Source organism: Martes martes, assembly GCF_963455335.1.
Source record: "Martes martes genome assembly, chromosome: X".
Lineage (NCBI taxonomy): Eukaryota > Metazoa > Chordata > Mammalia > Carnivora > Mustelidae > Martes > Martes martes.
The window spans coordinates 57,048,598-57,066,791 of NC_137897.1; the positions used below are offsets into that span (position 1 = coordinate 57,048,598).

At 35.7% G+C, this 18,194-nt stretch overlaps 1 protein-coding gene across 1 annotated transcript in view; it reads right to left on the bottom strand.

The window, feature by feature from the left end:
• Positions 1–18,194, bottom strand: part of PHKA1 (phosphorylase kinase regulatory subunit alpha 1) — a 140,823-nt gene that overhangs the window by 54,821 nt on the left and 67,808 nt on the right. The window lies entirely within an intron of this gene.

Genomic DNA, 18,194 nt, shown 5'->3' on the forward strand with positions numbered 1-18,194 from the left:
TGCCAGTATGATACTGTTTTGATCACTACGGCTTTGTAATATAATTTCAAGCCCACAATTGTGATGTCTCCTGCTTTGGTTTTCTTTTTCAAGATTGCTTTGCCTATTTGGGGTCTTTTCTGGTTCCCTACAAATTTTAGGATTATTCTAGCTCTTTGAAAAATATTGCTGATTTTTTGATAGGGTTGCATGAAATGTGTAGATTGCTTTAGGAAGTAAAAACATTTTAACAATATTTTTTCTTCTAATCCATGATCATGGAATGTCTTTCTATTTGTTTGTGTCATCTGCAATTTCTTTCATCAGTGTTTTACAGTTTTCAAAGTAGAGGTCTTTGGCCTCTTTTTTTTTTTTAGGTTTTCTTAGGTATCTTATTGTTTTTTGTGCAACTGTAAATGAGACTGATTCCTTAATTTCTCTTTCTGCTTCTTCATAATTGGTATATAGAAATGCAACTGATTTCTGGACATGGATTTTGTATCCTGTGAGTTGACTGAATTAATTTATCACTTGTAGCAGTTTTTTGGTGGGATCTTTTGGGTCAGTTTGACTTTTTCCTTGCTGATATAGATGCTTTTATTTCTTTTGGTTGTCTGACTGATGTGGCTAGGACTTACAGTACTATGTTGAAGAAAATGGTAAGTTGAACATCCTTGTTCCTGACCATTGAGGAAAAGATCTCAGTGTTTCCCCATTGAGGATGATATCATCTATTTTTTTCATATATGGCTTTTATTTTGTTGAGGTATATTCCATCCAAATCAACTTTGTTGAGGGTTTTTTTTTTATCATGAATGGATGTTGTACTTGGTCAAATGCTTTTTCTGCATATGTTGAAATGATCATTTTGTTCTTATCCTTCCTTTTTCTTAGAGGGAGGGGAGGGGCAGAGGGAGAGGGAAAGAGAGAATCTTAAGCAGGCTCCATGTCCAATATGGAGCCTGATGCGGGGCCTCACAATGATGAAATCATGATCTGAGCTGAAATCAAGAGTCAGACCCTTAACTGACTGAGTTACCCAGGTAACCTAACCTTTCTTTTTTAAAGTGATATGTCATTTGCAAATATTGAACTAGCCTTGCAATCCAGGAATCAAGCCAAATTGACCATGGTGAATGATTTTTTTAATGTATTTTTAGGTTGGGTTTGCTAGTATTTTGTTGAGGATTTTTGCATCTATGTTCATCACCGATATTAGCCTGTAGTTCTCTTTTGTGGTGTCTTTATCTGGTGATAGTATCAGGGTACTGCAGGCTTCATAGAATGAATTTGGAAGTCTTCCTTCCTCTTGTATATTTTGAATAGTTTGAGAAGAATAGGTATTAACTCTTCTTTAAATGTTTGGTAGAATTTGGGGCACCTGGGTGGCTCAGTGGGTTAAGCCTCTGCCTTTGGCTCAGGTCATGATCCCAGGGTCCTGGGATCGAGCCCCGCATCAGGCTCTCTGCTCAGCGGGGAGCCTGCTTCCTCCACTCACTTCCTCCTCTTGCTGCCTGCCTCTCTGCCTACTTGTGATCTCTGTCAAATAAATAAAATCTTTGAAAAAAAATGTTTGGTAGAATTTGCTTATAAATCCATTTTGTCCTGGACTTTTGTTTGTTGGGAGTTTTTTGATTCCTGATTCAATTTCTTTGCTGGTTATTAGTCTGTTCATCTTTTCTATTTCTTATGGTTTCAGTTTTGGTAGTTTATATGTTTCTAGGAATTTATTCATTTCTTCTAGGTTTTCCAATTTATTGGCATATAGTTTCTCATAATATTCTATTAAAATTATATTTCTGTGCTGTTGGTTGTTATTTCTGCTCTAATCTTCATTATTTCCTCCCTTCTTCTGGCTTTAGGCTTTGTTTTTTGTTCTTTTTCTAGCTCCTTTAGGTGTAAGTTTAGGCTGTTTGAGATTTTTCTTGTTTTTTTGAAATAGGTCCGTGTTACTATAAACTTCCCTCTTATAAATGCTTTTGTTGCATCCCAAAGGTTTTGGACCATTGTGTTTTCATCTTCGTTTGTTTCCATGTGTTTTTAAATTATTTCTTTTATTTCCTGATTGACACATTCATTGTTTAGTAGGGTGTTATTTAACCTCCCTGTATTTGTGGTCTTTCCAGTTTTTGACTTCTAGTTTCATAGCATTGTGGTCACGAAAGGTGCAGGTATGCCTTCAAGCTTCTTGTATTTGTTAGGGCCTGTTCTGTGGCCTATTATGTGATTAATTCTGGAGAATGTTCCATTTGCACTTGAAAAGAATGCTTTTTTAGGATGGAATGTTCTGAATAGATATGATAAGTCCAACTGGCCCAGTGTGTAATTCGAAGCCATTTTTTCCTTGTAGATTTTGTTTATATGCTCTATCCATTGATGTGGGTGTGGCGTAAAAGTCCCCTACTATTATTGTGTTATCAATGGGTTCCTTTATGCTTATTATTAAATATTTTTATATATTTTGATGATCCCATAATGGGGGCATAAATATTTATAATTTTTATATCCTATTGTTGGATTCCCACTTTGTGATTATATAGTGCCCTTCTTTGTCTCTTCTTAGTGTGTCTATTAAAGTCTAGTTTGTCCAATATAACTATTGCTACTTTGGCTTTCTTTTGACATCCATTTGCATGATAAATATTTCTTTATCCCTTCACTTTCATTCTGTAGGTGTCTGTAGGTCTAAAATGTATCTCTTGTAGACAGCATATAGATGGGTTTTTTTTGTTTTTTATCCATTTGAGACCCTATGTCTTATGATTGGAGTATTTAGTCCATTTACATTCACAGTAATTATTGATAGATATGTACTTAGTGCCATTTTATTACTTTTTGCTTATTTCTGTATATTTTATCTGATCCTCTCTTGTCTTTCTCATGTTGTTGATTTTCTTTAGTGATATATTTGGATTTCTTTCTCTGTATTCTTTGCATTTATGAGTGGTCTTTGATATATGGTTATCCTTAGGTTTGTATATAACCTTTTTTGCAAGTAGCACTCTATAGTAAGTTCATGTTCAATAAAGGTTGAACCCATTCTTTTCTCCTCTACTTCACACATTTTAAGTCCAAGTTATTATATTTTATGTCCTTTTTAAAATGGGTTCCTTGAATGATTTTTTACGGAACTATTTATTTTTTACTGTTTTTTTTGTTTCCTGCCTTTATACCATCACTTTTAGTCTCTCCTTTCCATTCAAAGTGTCCCCCTTTAATATTTCTTGAAGGGCTGGTTTAATGGTCATGAACTCCTTTAGTTTTTGTCTGGAAAACTCTTTCTCTCTCCTTCTATTCTGAATGATAGCCTTGCTGGATAGAGGATTCTTGGCTGCAGATTTTCCCCATGTAGCAATTTGGATATATCATACCTCTCCCTTCTGGCTTGGCAAGTTTCTGTGTGTGCTCTACTATTGTGTCTGCTATTGCTCTATCCTTCTGGCTTGCCATCTGCAGAGGCTCTCCTTGCCTTCTGTGGATATTTTTTCCTCCCTGGATTGAATGTGATGAGTTTTAACTGGTGTGCTCTAGTCCTCTTGTGAAATGAGACCTGACACTGCTTACACGAGAACTGAGGCCCCGCAAAACTCTCTGTTTGGGACATGTGGTGTGGGCAGTCTTTTGTGCTGGTCTTCTGGGGGAGGAGTCAGCTGTGTTGGGAAAGAGGAAAATGTGGCTGAGAAAGGCAGTTCCACTGTAATGCAAGGGGTTGGGGCTTAGTGTAAGCAAGTTGGGTATCCAGTGTCTGCATGGCTGCTTCCAGCCAGTGGCTCTGTGTTTATGCTGGGGGGTGGAGGAGGGAAATGGCATCAGCCAGCTTTTTCCTCGACAGATTTCTCCATGAATGTTGCCTTTCAGGGACACTCAAGAAGAGCAAATAATGTCCCCAGTGTGTGCTCTAGGCAATTTTCACATCATCATTTCCATGATGTATTCCCCTGGGTTGTTTGTCTGCCTTCTCTCCAGAAGCAGCACAGTGCTCTCTGGAGTCTATCCCAGCCTAGCCTGCTGACACTTAAAACTCCAGGCTTCAAGCCCTGCTAGTTGTAAGAACTCATGAAATTCAGTTGCTCTAGCTTTCTAATCCAATGGCTATGGGGAAACATTCTTCTTGTGCATTCCCTTGTGTGCTCCCCTCCCTCTCACCCTTCTCCAAGACAATGGCTCCATCCCCTCTGCAACAGCCAGGATCTGTTTCCCCCCTAAACCACATCTCCACATTTCCTACCTTCTTCAATGTGGCCTCTTTACTCCTTTTAGTTATAAAGTTTGTTCTGCCAGTCTTCAGGTTGATTTCTGGGATATTTAGGATGATTTAATAGTGATCTAGTTGTATTTGAGGGGTGAGGTTAGCCTAGACTTTGCTGCCATCCTCCTCTCCCCTATCTTATCTATTCATTTACCAATGGACATGTGGCTGCTTCCGTAATTTTGCTATTGTAAATAATGCTGCTATAAACATAAGTGTTCATGTATCACCTTGAATTAGCATTTTCCTATTTTTTAAGTATATACCTAGTAGTGTGATTACTGGATCATAGGGTAGTTTAATTTTTAATTTTTTGAGGGTTCTCCATACTATTTTCCACTGGTGGTTGAACCAGTTTGCATTCCCACCAATAGTGCACGAGAGTTCCTTTTTCTCCACATCCTCACCAACACTTTTCGTTTCTTCTGTTGTTGATTTTAGCTATTCTGACAGGTGTGAGGTGAGAGCTCATTATAATTTTGATTTGCATTTCCTTGATGGGAAGTGATGATGAACATCTTTTCATGTGCCTGTTGGCCATGTGTAAGTATTTGGACAAATGTCTATTTGTCTTCTGCCCATTTAAAAATTACTTATTATTTGGGTGTTGAGTTTTATCAGTTCTTAAATATTTTGGATACTAACCCGTTATCAGATGTGTCATTTATAAATATCTTCTCCCATTCCATAGGTTGCCTTTTAGTTTTGTTGACTGCTTCCTTTGCTCTGTAGAAGCTTATTATTTTGATGCAGTACCAATAGTTTGTTTTGTTTGTGGTGCAACTTTAAATGGTATTGTTTCCTTCATTTTACTTTCTGCTGATTCATTATTAGTGTATAGGAATGAACAGATTCCTGCACATTGATTTTGTCTCCTGAGACTTGCCTGAATTCATTTATGTGTTCTGGTGGAATCTTTAGTGTTCTCTCTATATAGTATCATGTCACCTGCAAATAGTGAGAATTTAACTTTTCCTTACCGACTGGGATGACTTCTCTTTTTGTTGTCTGATTGCTTGGGTAGGATTTCCAATACTATGTTGAATAAAGTGGTGAGAGTGGACATTCTTGTCTTGTTCCTGACCTTACGGGAAAAACTCATTTTTCCCCCACTGAGTATGATGTTGGCTGTGAGTTTTTCATACAAGGCCCATATTATGTTGAGGTATGTTCTCTCTAAACCCATGTTGCAAGAGAGGTTTTTAAAAATCATAAATGGAAGTTGTACTTTGTCAAATATTTTTTCTCCATCTATTGAGTTATGGTTTTTATTCTTCCTCTTATTGATGTGATGCATCATGTGATTCTTTTGTCAATATTAAACCACTCCTGCATTCTAGGAATAAATCCCACTTGATCGTTCTCTATGATTTTTAATGTTTTGTTGGATTTGCTTTGCTAATATTTTGTTGAGGATTTTTGCACATACATTTATGAGAGTTATTGGCCTATAGTTCTCTTTATGTGGTGTCTTCATCTGGTTTTGGTATTAGGGTGACACTAGCTTCACAGAATGAATTTGAAAGTTTTCCTTCTTCAATTTTTTTTTTAATAGTTTGAGATGAACATGTATTAACTCTTCTCAAATTTTTGATAGAATTTGCTTGTGAAGGCCTCTGGTCCTGGACTTTTATTTTTTGGGGGGATTTTTGACTTCTGATGCAATTTTATTTCTGGTAATTTGTCTGTTCAAAGTTTCTGTTTCTTTCTGCTTCAGTTTTGGTAGGTTACATGCTTCTAGGGATTTGTCCATTTCTTCTAAATTGTCCAATTAGTTGGCATATAGTTTTTCATAATATTCTCTTATACTCTCTTGCATTTATGTGTTATTTCTCCTGTTTGATATCTGATTTTATTTGGGTTCTCTCTCTCTCTCTCTCTTTTTGATGAGTCTGGCTAGAGGTTTATTAATTCTGTTGGTCTTTCCAAAGAACGAGCTCCTGGTTTCATTGATCTGTGTCATTGTTTTTTTAGTTTCTATATAATTTATTTCTGCTCTCATCTTATTTCCTTCCTTTTGCTGTGCCTGTGTTTTGTTTGCTCTTTCTTTTCTAGCTCCTTTAAGTGTAAGGATAGGTTGTTTCCATTTGACATTTTTTTTTCTTCTTGAGGTGTTTATTGCTATAAACTTTCTTCTTGGAACACTTTTTCTGCATCCCAAGTGTTTTTTGGACCATTGTGCTTTCATTTTCATTTGTTTCTATGTGCTTTTAAAATTTCTTCTTTTATTTCTTGGTTGACTCATTCATTGTTTAGTAACATTTTTTTTTAACCTCTATGTATTTGTGTTCTTTCCCGATTTTTTCTTGTGTCTTCTATTTTCATAGCATTATGTTCAGAAAAGCTGCGTGGTATGATTTTGATTTTTTTGAGTTTGTTGAAATTTGTTTTGTAGCCTAATATGTGATCTATTCTGGGGGATGTTCTAAGTACACTTGAAAATAATGTGTATTCTGCTGCTTTAGAATGGAATGTTCTGAAAATATCTGCTAAATCCATATGGTCCAATGTGTCATTCAAAGCCCGTTTCCTTGTTGATTTTCTGTTTGCATGATATGCACATCAGTGTTAAGTGGAGTGGCAAAATCCTCTACTATTGTTATATTAGTATTCATTATTTCCTTAATAGTTTTATGTATTTGGTTGCTCCCATGTTCAGTGCCTAAATATTTACAATTGTTATATACTCTTATTGGGTTGTCCTCTTTATTAATATATATTATAGTTATATATATTATAGTTATAGTCTTTGTTTAAATTCTATTTTGTCTGATATAAGTTTGTTATATATATGTTTGTTATATATATCATAGTTATAGTCTTTGTTTAAATTCTATTTTGTCTGATATAAGTATTGCTGCCCTGGCTTTCTTTTTTGATATCCTTTGGACCAAGGCCAGCAGGACTGAGAAGCGTAGATATGCTGACACATTGAGGAGGGAGCCTGTGTAGGAAAGTTAGGTGACGAGTGTCAGTGCTGTGCTGGTTTCCACAGGTAGCCAATGTTTATGCTGGCTGGGGGAGTGAAATAGCACCTGCCAGCTCCTGTGTTCCTGGAGGGGTCTCCTCGTGATCCCTGTCTCTCGCCACACTTCAAGATAGGCAAATCACTCACCATCCCATCTGCCCCCGGTGTTTTTCAAACTGTTGGTTCTATGCTGTATCAGCATGGGCTGTTTGCTGTGCTTCCTCTTTGGTGGTGGTGGTGGGGGGCTCAGCTTCCTATTGCCTTTGGGGCTTACCCAGAGACAAGCCTGCCAATTTTTAAAATTCCAGGCTTTAAGTCCCACTGGTTTTAGGAACTAATGAAATTCAATCCCTCTCACTTTCAAAGGTAAATGTCATGGGGATTCGTACTTCCTGTTGCATGCTTCCCAGTGTGAAAATCTGTTTCTTGCTCTTCTCCACACCATTGGCTGTCTCCTCACCACAGGTAGTCATGATCTGTCTTTACCTAAATCATATCTTTGCCCTTAATACTTCCGTGATGTGCCCTCTTCTCTACCTTTAGATGTGAAGTTTGTTCTGCTAGTCTTCAGATCATTTTTTCTGGGTTATTTATGGTGATATGAGTGCTAGTTGCATTCATGGACGAGGTGAACTTTGGGGTTCTCCTACTTCATCATCTTCCAAGCAAACCTAAATCTTACAAATTACTACAGAATTTCCATTTGTTCTGTTTATTCCTTTCTTTTCCTCACTTCCTTTTGGATTAATCACAAAATTTATTACATCATTTTATCCCTACTAGCTTGTAATTCTTTCATTACTCCTTTGATGGTTACTCCAGAACAGCTCTTCTCAACCAGATTCCACCAGAGTATTATGCTCTAATTTTTAAGGCATTGATTGTCTGTATTAATTTACCTTCTTTGCATTTAAAAATGGAACTAGTATGTGCAACCCGTAGGGGAACTGAAAAACCCCATTTTCTGGTAGTTTAATTTTGTCATGGAAACCTACTTGAGAAAAGCTGTCCCAGAGATTAAAACATGCATCCTTGACTGATTTAGAGTGTACCTTAAATTTGTACCTTTACTATTCCTTGAATAATGCAAGAATCTTACAACACTAACTCCATTCATATTCTGCCTGCACTTTTTTTTTTTTGCCACTTTGGTCATTTATTTCATCTCTACTTTTATTTCATCCACAAAGCACTGTTATTAATGTTGCTTTAAACAGTCAATAGTCTTTTATTTTTACAATTTCTTTTTTTTAAGATTTTATTTATTTATTTAACAGAGAGAGATCACAGTAGACAGAGAGGCAGGCAGAGAGAGAGAGAGAGGGAAGCAGGCCCCCTGCTGAGCAGAGAGCCCGATGTGGGACTCGATCCCAGGACCCTGAGATCATGACCTGAGCCGAAGGCAGCGGCTCAACCCACTGAGCCACCCAGGCGCCCCATATTTACAATTTCTTTTTCTCTTTATTCTTTCCTGCATTCCTATTCTTCTGTCTCAGATCTTTTTATTTATTTATTTTTTTTTTGGCCTAAAGAACTCCCTTTAGTATTTCTTTTACTATGAGTCTGCTAGTGATACATTTTCAATTTTTACTTATCTGAACATGACTTTATATTGTTTTCATTTCTTCTTTTTAAAGATTATTTATTTATTTGGGAGAGGGATAGAAAGAGAGAGCATGAGCAGGGGGTAGGAGCACTGGAAGAGGGAGAAGCGGATTCCCTGCTGAACAGGGAGCCCAATATGGGGCTCAATCACAGGACCCTGAGATCATGACCTGAGCCAAAGGCAGACATTTAACCAACTGAGCCACCCAGGCACCCTATATCATTTTTATTTCTGAAGGATATTTTCACTGGATATAAAATTCTAGTCTGGCAGTTATTTTCTCCAAGTAATTTATAGGTGTCATTCATTGTCCTGTGGAATTCATTGGTTTGTTGAAAAGTAAGTTGTAAGTTTGATCATTGTTCCTTTGAAAGCAATGTATCTTTTCTTAACTCTGGCTATTTTTAAGATTTTTCTCTCTGTCTTGATTTCCAGAAGTTTGATTACTAAAGGCTTAGGTTGTTTTTCTTTGTATTTATCTTGTTCACAGATTTTTAGCATTTTTAAATGTGTGAATTAATATCTTTGGTCAGCTTTGAAAATCTTTTAGTCATTATTTTTTCAAATACAGTTTCTGTTCCATTATTTCCTCTTATTCTTGGACTCCAGACCCTCTACTATATCTGTCTTGTAATGCTTTTTCAATTTTCCATTCTTTTCTATCTTTTGGGCTTTAATCTGACTATTTTCTACTAACTTATTTTTCAGTTCACCAATCCTCTCTTCTGCTGTTTCTCATATGGTGTTAATCCCATCTATTGCATTCCCAATACCAGTTACTGTAATCTTTAGTTTTGGAATTCTATTTGATCCTTTTTTCATAGATGGAATTATTCTCTTAATTTTCCTTTTGGATTATTTATTATTAATGCCTAAAAATGCAACTAATTTTTGCATGTTGCTTTTGTACCCTGCAATTTTGCTGAATTTGTTCTTCTTTTTTTTTAGGAGAATCTTCAGGGTTTTCTACATATAAGACCATGTACTCTGCAAACATTTTTACTTTTTCCTTTCTGACTTAAATGCCTTTTATTTCTTTTTCTTGCCCACTTGCTCTGGTTAGAACTTCCAATACTATGTTAAATAGAAGTCTGTATATCTGTTTTGATTGTATTTTTTTTGGCTTTCATTTATTTGGCTTCCTAGCATATCTTATTATATATTTTCAATGCTGAACACATTGTACAAAGAATTGTAGAGGCTCTGGATAATATTATTTTCTTCCAGAGGTGATTTAGTTTATTTTGGCAGGCAGATACACCACTAGCAGATCACCTTAGTCCATTCAGTGACTGAGAAGATTGTGTTTTCGGCTTTGTGTTTTAGGCTTTCTGGGAACTGGTCTATCTGTGATTTGCCTTTACTTTTAGGGTGTAACTCACCCTTCAGGGACTCAACTGAAAAACTGGAGTGTTTATCACAGCTTCCTCTACAAAGAAAGTTCCTGAAATAAAAGTTTTGTTTTCCTAGCATGAGACTTTATCCTTCATTTCTTGGTCTCTCATCCCATGCAAGCACAGCTCAAGAAGAAGCAAATGCCTCAAAGGGAAACAGCACAGAGAATAAAGAATATTGCTTACTTTGCTGAGGTACTCTTCTCTTCAGGGTTCTGGCTTCTCAAGTCCTGGCCAACTTAATTATTTTCTAATGCCCTTATTTACCTATATCTTTTAAATATGGCCATTATAGTTGTTCTTAGTATGAAGAGTAGTCTGATATAAACCACTTCACAGCTGGAAGCTGAAAGTCTACCTTATTCTTTTTAACTGTGGCACAACATATCATACATAATTCAACCATTCTTGTTCATACATATTAGGTTGCTCCTAATTGTTGTTTTGTCATTACAAATTATGTTGTAATGAACAGCTTTCTACATGTATCCTTGTATACTTGTATAAGTACTACATAAGGTAGATTCCTATGAGTAAGGTTGTTAGTCAAATATATGTGTATAAAAATTAAAAAAAATTTATAGGTAATACCAAATTACCTCCGATTTACACTACTACCAGGAGTGCTAAGAGTGTCCATTTCTCCACATATTCACCAGTAATGGGTAATATCAATCTTAACTTTTGTAAAATTGATGAGAAAAAGTTTATTTCATTGTTGTTTTATCTTACATTTCCCCAATTATTAAAGAGGCTGAAGTTTGACAACTTAAAAAGTGTAGTGCTAAGAAAGGAGAAACTGTGACCAACAGCACCAAAAAGTAACATACACACACATGCATGTGTTAGAGAGTCTATATATGTACAGTAAATGATTAAGGTAACATTTCAAAACTCTTTATATGAACTATTCAATCAATAGTGCTGGGAAGACTGGCTAAGTATTTGGCAAACAAGTTGTGATTCTTATATCATAAGATAAACTAAAATTAAAATTCTAGACTAAGAGCTAAATGTAAAATTGTAACTGTAAAGAACTAAGAAAATATCGTGAAAATGTATATGACATAGGGATGAATCTATCTTTCTAAGCATAACAGCAAAGAAACCAAAAAGAAGACAATTATACTATGTAAAAATGTAAAACTTTTATATATCAAAATTAAATACAAAATTAAAAGGCAGGGGTGCCTGGGTGGCTCAGTGGATTAAGCCTCTGCCTTCGGCTCAGTTTATGATCCCAGGGTCCTGGGATCGAGCCCTGCATTGGGCTATCTGCTCAGCGGGGAGCCTGCTTCCTCCTCTCTCTGCCTGCCTCTCTGCCTACTTGTGATCTCTCTCTCTGTCAAATAAATAAATAAAATCTTTAAAAAAAATTAAAAGGCAAATAATAAAATAGCAACGTATTGCAATAACATATGGAAGACAAAGTATTAGCATCCCTAATATATAAAAAATCTTGTTTAAAGCAATAAGAAATTGACAATTTTCCAGTAGAAAAATGATAAAAGAATATACATAATTTACAAAATAAATAGAAAAAAGTCTACTTAATTTATAAAAACAATTTATCATCCATATGTCTAAAAAATTGAAATCATGCTAACACAAATATTAAAATAGTGTTGTAGAAGGTTATTTAAAAAAAGATAATAGGGTTCATCATACATTATTATTATGTTGAAAAGTACAAATAGCAAAGACTGTTCTGACAGTTTTTCTAAAAAACAAGTGCGTATTTATTTTACCAAAAAAAAAAAAAATGATTGGAAGCAAATACTCCAAAACAAAAACAGTGGCTTCCTATGAGTGTTAGAATTATAGGTAACTTTTATCTTTTTCCTTTGTGCCTTTTTCTACTTTCCAGTTCCCTTCATTCAACACGTACATTTCAATTTGTAATCATAACTTACTATTTATGAAAACTGAAGAGAATGAGAATAGCACATCTATTCAAATGAAACTAGGACATAAATTTACAATTCCTGAAGAAATGAAAGATATATCTGATAAAATGGATGTATTTGATGTTTAAAAATTTGCACAAAGGCAAGAAAATAATTATCTAAAGAAAGTTACAGAACAGAAAATATATACATTAAAAACTTCATTGATAAAAGCTTACCATAAGGTATACTTAAAGAAGAGATTATGCTGAGTGAAATAAGTCAAGCAGAGAGAGTCAAGTATCCTATGGTTTCACTTACTTGTTGAGCATAAGGAATAACAAGGAAGACATTGGAAGATGGAGTGGAGAAGTGAGTTGGGGGAAATTGGAGGGGGAGACAAACCATGAGAGACTGTGGACTCTGAGAAACAAACTGAGGGTTTTGGGGGGGGGGGTTGGGTAGGCCTGGTGGTGGGTATTACGGAGGGCACGTATTGCATAGAGCACTGGGTGTGGTGCATAAACAATGAATGCTGGAACACTGAAAAGAAAATAAAATGGAAAAAGAGAATTGATAACTATATATGAAAATGTACAGATCCTGCTAGATATGCAAGCCATAGGAAACACAATTTCAAAAAAAAAGTAGAGCAAAAGTGAAGAAATGCATATCCTCACAGGGAATTAAAGAAAGGCAATTAAAGTAGCATGTGTAGTAATACTACTAATCTAACAAAAACAAATGATAAAAATTCAATGTTGGTGGGGTAGTAAAAATAAAAAGGTATAATTTGTATTTACTGATGCCACTAAAAATTGGTTGGTATTTCTAAAGAATAATCTGGCAACATAAAACAAGAACTACAAAGTTGTCCATACTCTTTTATCCAGAATCCCTTTTCTGAGAATACACTCCAAAGAAACAGAAGTATACATAAGAAAGCCTATACAAAGGCATTCATAGAATGACAAAAACTTTGGAAACAATTCAAGTACCCAATAATTAGGGAATAATTAGTTTAACCTGATGGAATAATATATAGTTCTTTCAGTATGTAAAAATACTCACATGAAAGAGTAAGTGAAAAAAAACACAAATTAACATGCATACATTGTAACTGTAAATGTATCTATGTGCACTAACAGATTAGAAAAGAATTAGAATTATATAAAGATCTAAGTTGAATATTTATGAAGTTCTTATGTTCCTAAATTTGATTAATCTCATATTTTTGTTAAAGAAGATTTATTTATTTATTTATTTATTTATTTATTTATTTTAGAGAGAGCAAGTAAGCGAGCATGGGTGAGCAGGGGGAGGGCAAAAGGAGAGGGAGGACAGAAGCAGATACCCCAATGAGCATGGAGCCCAATGGGGCTCCATCCCACAACTATGAGATCATGACTTGAGCTAAAACCAAGAGTTGGATGCTTAACCATCTGAGCCACCAGGTGCCCCAATTAATCTCGTACTTTAAAAATTTTTTAAAAATATATTATGGAACTGAAATACATGAAATGCAATATTTGAGGTGAGGTAAACATTCCCATTTAGTTAACATATACATATATATGAACACACCTGGTGAAAAAAGTCTCTCTCTCTCTCTTTTTTTTTTTTTTTAGATTTTATTTATTTATTTGACAGACAGAGAGCACAAGCAGGCAGAGAGGCAGGCAGAGAGAGAGGAGGAAGCAGGCTTCCTGCCGAGCAGAGAGCCCGATATGGGGCTCGATCCCAGGACCCTGGGATCACGACCCGAGCCGAAGGCAGAGGCCCTAACCCACTGAGCCACCCAGGTGCCCCTCTCTCTCTTTTTTTTGTATTATACTTGTCACTCGATGTATGCTTAAAGCAATTTTGTTATTGTGAAATTTTAACTATGATAAAATTTTGAAGATTCACCCATTTGATGTTATCAAATCATGCCTTTAATGACTTTCCTAGACAGATCGATCCTCTTTGCCCTGTGCTTTATACATAACACCATTACTACAGCATTTATAATATTGTACTATAATTAGCTGGCTACTTGTCTATGTCACCCACAGCATCTAGCCCAGTGCCTAGTACATAATAAGTGAGCAACAGATTGTTATGAAAGAACAAATGAATGAAGTAAATGAAGGAATGTATTTGGAAAGTAAATGCAACTTGTTACTAGGGTCCTGTAATGGTTAATCACTCATTAAACTTAAGACCATCATTCTTAATTTCCTTTGACTAGGAAATAATAACTTCGTAAGAAGCCCTAAACAAAGTGAAGGCTTTGAAAAAGCAATCAGTAAGGAGTTTGCTTCAATTTGTTGGAAAATGTGATGTGAATGTGATGCAGGTCGATTCCAAGAATGATGGCCCAGTGCTTGGAAATTACTTATATTCTCGTAAGATTATGCTGAATTTAGAGCAATAAGTGTGAAGAAACCAAAGGTATAATTAACCTCTCATCTTCTGAGTGACAGCTAGAGAGAATCAGGTCAAAGGCACCAGTAGGACTTACATGAACTCCAAACCACAAAGACTTCTAAGAGGGGCAAAGAAGGTGACTAGAAAATCAACTAATACTTGTTCCTAGAATAAGATTTGGGCTAGATAGAGAAATACCTTCTTGATGTCAACAGATTTAGTGGACTGGTATCTAGAAACTAGGAGTACATTGTAATCTGAGACTAGACGGAATGGCCAAGAAGATAAAAAACAGGAAACAGATTCTGGGAAGGACTAAAATATCCATCCCATCTTGTAAAGAATCAACTCAAATTAATCTCTGAATTAGAGTCAGAGTCTTGACTTGGAATTTATCTGGGATAGAGTTGAGTAAGTGAGAGGAACCAGGGGCTCAGTATTTTGTAATAGTCAAGCTAAGCTGTGGTTAGATTTCAGAAATTAATTAGGAGCTGAGATCTATACTCAATAAACTTGTTAATTTCTATGCATTTATATTTAAGTTTCCCATTTTTTAAAGTAAAGTTTCCTGAGAAAATTTCAAATTTGCACCTGAATTAAAAAGAAAAGGAATTTTGTACATTATAGCTAGGATGGAAGAGGGGGGAAATTAGTATATTCCTAAAGTCAGATGTAATCTTAATAGCTCTGGGAGTTAAGGCTCTGTTGGCATACGAGTGTTTAGGAAACACAGAGAAAAGTCACTTCTCACTGTTGGTCCTTTCCTCCTTGGTTGATTCCATCTCAGTTGAGATTTACATAACTGCTGTAGAAACTGAGTGTCTGAAGTAGGTGTTAGTAAAATGGGAAGGCAACTGACTGGTTTTGAGCTGGACAAGATTTGACTTGGCTGTAATTACTAAGAGACCATTCTTGGAGCAGAAGAAAAGTACACACATACACATATACAAAGAAAGTATACACACACACACAAAGTAGGCTTTGGGTTTGTAAGTGACAATCCATTATCTAGGATATAATCTTTATTTATAAATTTGCCCTTTTGTGGCTTGATTTAAGATTGTATTAATTTCTAACTGGTGATAATAACAAATTACTACAAACTTAGTGGCTTAAAATAACACACATTGAAACTCTTACAGCTCTGAAAGTCAAAAGTCCAAAATAGGCCTTATGGATATTATAAGGTAAAATAAAAATATCAGCAGGGCTGGTTCCTTCTGGAGGCTCGAGGGGAGAATCTGTTCCTTGTCTATTCCAACTTCTAGAGGATAAGGCTAGTAGCTTATCACTTCAATCTCTTGCTTCTCTCCTCACATGTACTTCTATAGGCAGATCTTCCCTTGGCTCCCTCTCATATACAGGACACTTGAGATTACATTTAGGGCCCACCTGGATAACTGAGACTAACCCTCCCGTCTCAATCTCTTTAATTTGATCACACTTGTAAATTCCCTTTTGATATATATGGTAACATTCACAGGTTCCTGGATATCTTTGGGGACCATTTTTTAGCCTTCCATAGTTCATCCTCTGGCTCCTACAGATTCATATACCTCCCACTACAAAGTGCATTCATTCCATTCCAACATTCTGCAAACTCTCAACACATTACAGCATCAACTGGACCAAAATCTCTTCTAAATATCATTATTTATAAAAGCCCCAATTCTCATCAGCTAAATCAGGTATGGGTGAGGATTTGGGTATGATACGTCCTAAGGCAAAATTCCTCTCCATCTGTGGACCTCTGAAACTAGAAAACAAGTTATATTCTCTAAAAATATAGGGGTACTATACAAATTATAGACATTCTCATTCCAAATGGGAGAAAATGGAAGGAAGGAGTCAGCAGCCCCAAACAGTTTTAAAATCCAATTGGGCAAACTCCATTATGTTTCAAGGCATGGTAGTAATCCTCTGTGGTTTGAGGCTCTAACCTCTGGGTGCAAGACACCTCCCTTGAAGTCATCCTTCCTTTTTCTTAAAGAATAGCACTTGTTCATAGCTTAGCAGTTTTATCAGCCTGCTTCCTGGCTATATAACTTTGGGAGTCCAATATCTATCTTTAATCTTGTCCTCTGTCCAGTTCAGTCCAATTTGGCAGTGTTTCTGCTCATATAACATTCTCAAAAACTTTGTGGGTACTGCATATATGTCATGGAGGTTCATTGCATTAGACAAGAGGGTCCTCCCTAAGATCTGTCCTGGATAATCATATCTCTATCCCTAGTTCTGCCAATGCGGTTGAGGGAATCCATGAGTCACAGCCTTATCTCTTCAAACAGCCCACTGTGTGAATGAACACACTGATCTTTTGATCTTTCTGAAGCACTAGAAGAAGGTTGTCCAGCTATATTCTTGACCTTTTTTCCAGAGCATGCTTTCCTGATAGCAAATCTCCTACTAATTTTATCATCTTTTCCAATCTAAGATTTCATCAAGTCCTGGTTCCTTTTTGCTTAACTGTTCTTCCCTCAATAGTCTGTTCTTCTTGCATTTTTACTATAAGCAGAGAGGAAAAGCCAGGCCATGATTTCAACTCTTTGCTTGAAAATCTCCTTAATATCCAAGTTCATAATTTATAGTTGTGTTTTCCACATAAAACAGGACACAATTCAGCTAACAATCCTTCTGTCACTACAACAAGGATCCTTTTCCTCAAGTTTGCAATAACATGTTTCTAATTTCTTTCTGAGCCCTCACTGGCCATGCCTTTAGCATCCTTATTTCTACCAACAGTTTGTTTAAAGCAATATCGACTTTTTCTATCATGTGGTTCAAAATTCTCTCAGCCTCTATCCATTACCTGATTCCAAAGCCACTTCCACATTTTTTAGATATTTGTTACAGTATCACCCCACTTCCTAGTACCAAAATCTGTATTACCTTCCTATTCCTGCTGTTAATAAAGTATTACAAACTCAGTGTCTTAAAACAACACATATTTCTTTTCTTACAATTTTGGAGGTCAGAAACCCAAAATGAGTCTTTCAGGACTAAAAACAAAATCAAGGTGTCAACAGGGCTGGTTTCTTCTGGAATCTCCAGGAGAGAGTCTCTTCCTTGCCAATTCTAACTTCTAAGGGCTGGGCATTCCTTGGAAATCTTTGGCTCATAGCTACATCACTCCGATCTCTTGTTTCTGTTGTCACATGCACTACCTTTTATCGTCTGAATTCCCTCTGCTTTCCTTTTATAAGGATACTTGTGATTACATTTAAGGTCTACCTGGAAAATCCAGGACAATCCTCCTCATCTTGAGCTCCTTAAATTAATCATACCTGCAAAGTCTCTTTTGCTATATAAGGTAATATTCATAGGTTCTATGAATTAGGACCTATATGCTTTTGGGGGCCATTAATCAGTCTTCCACAAGAGTAGTTTTGAAATTTGCAGAGCCTTTTTTTTTTAGTTAATGGTGCAGTGATTTGTTTAATGTCAAATTTGTAATAAATTGTATAAATTTGTAATTTGTAGTAATCTGCTTAATGTGTCTATCATTAAGTTTAATAAATTAGATAAAAATTGAGTACTAATTAAAATAAGTATTAGATTAATTGGAATTTTGTAACATTGTCAACCAATTCATTACATGACATTGTATAAAAGACCTAAAAAAACATTCCTTGGCTATTGCTTTACATAAAATTAACATGTATTCAAAATGGAAATATATGCCTCAAGAAAGGGGAGAACATGT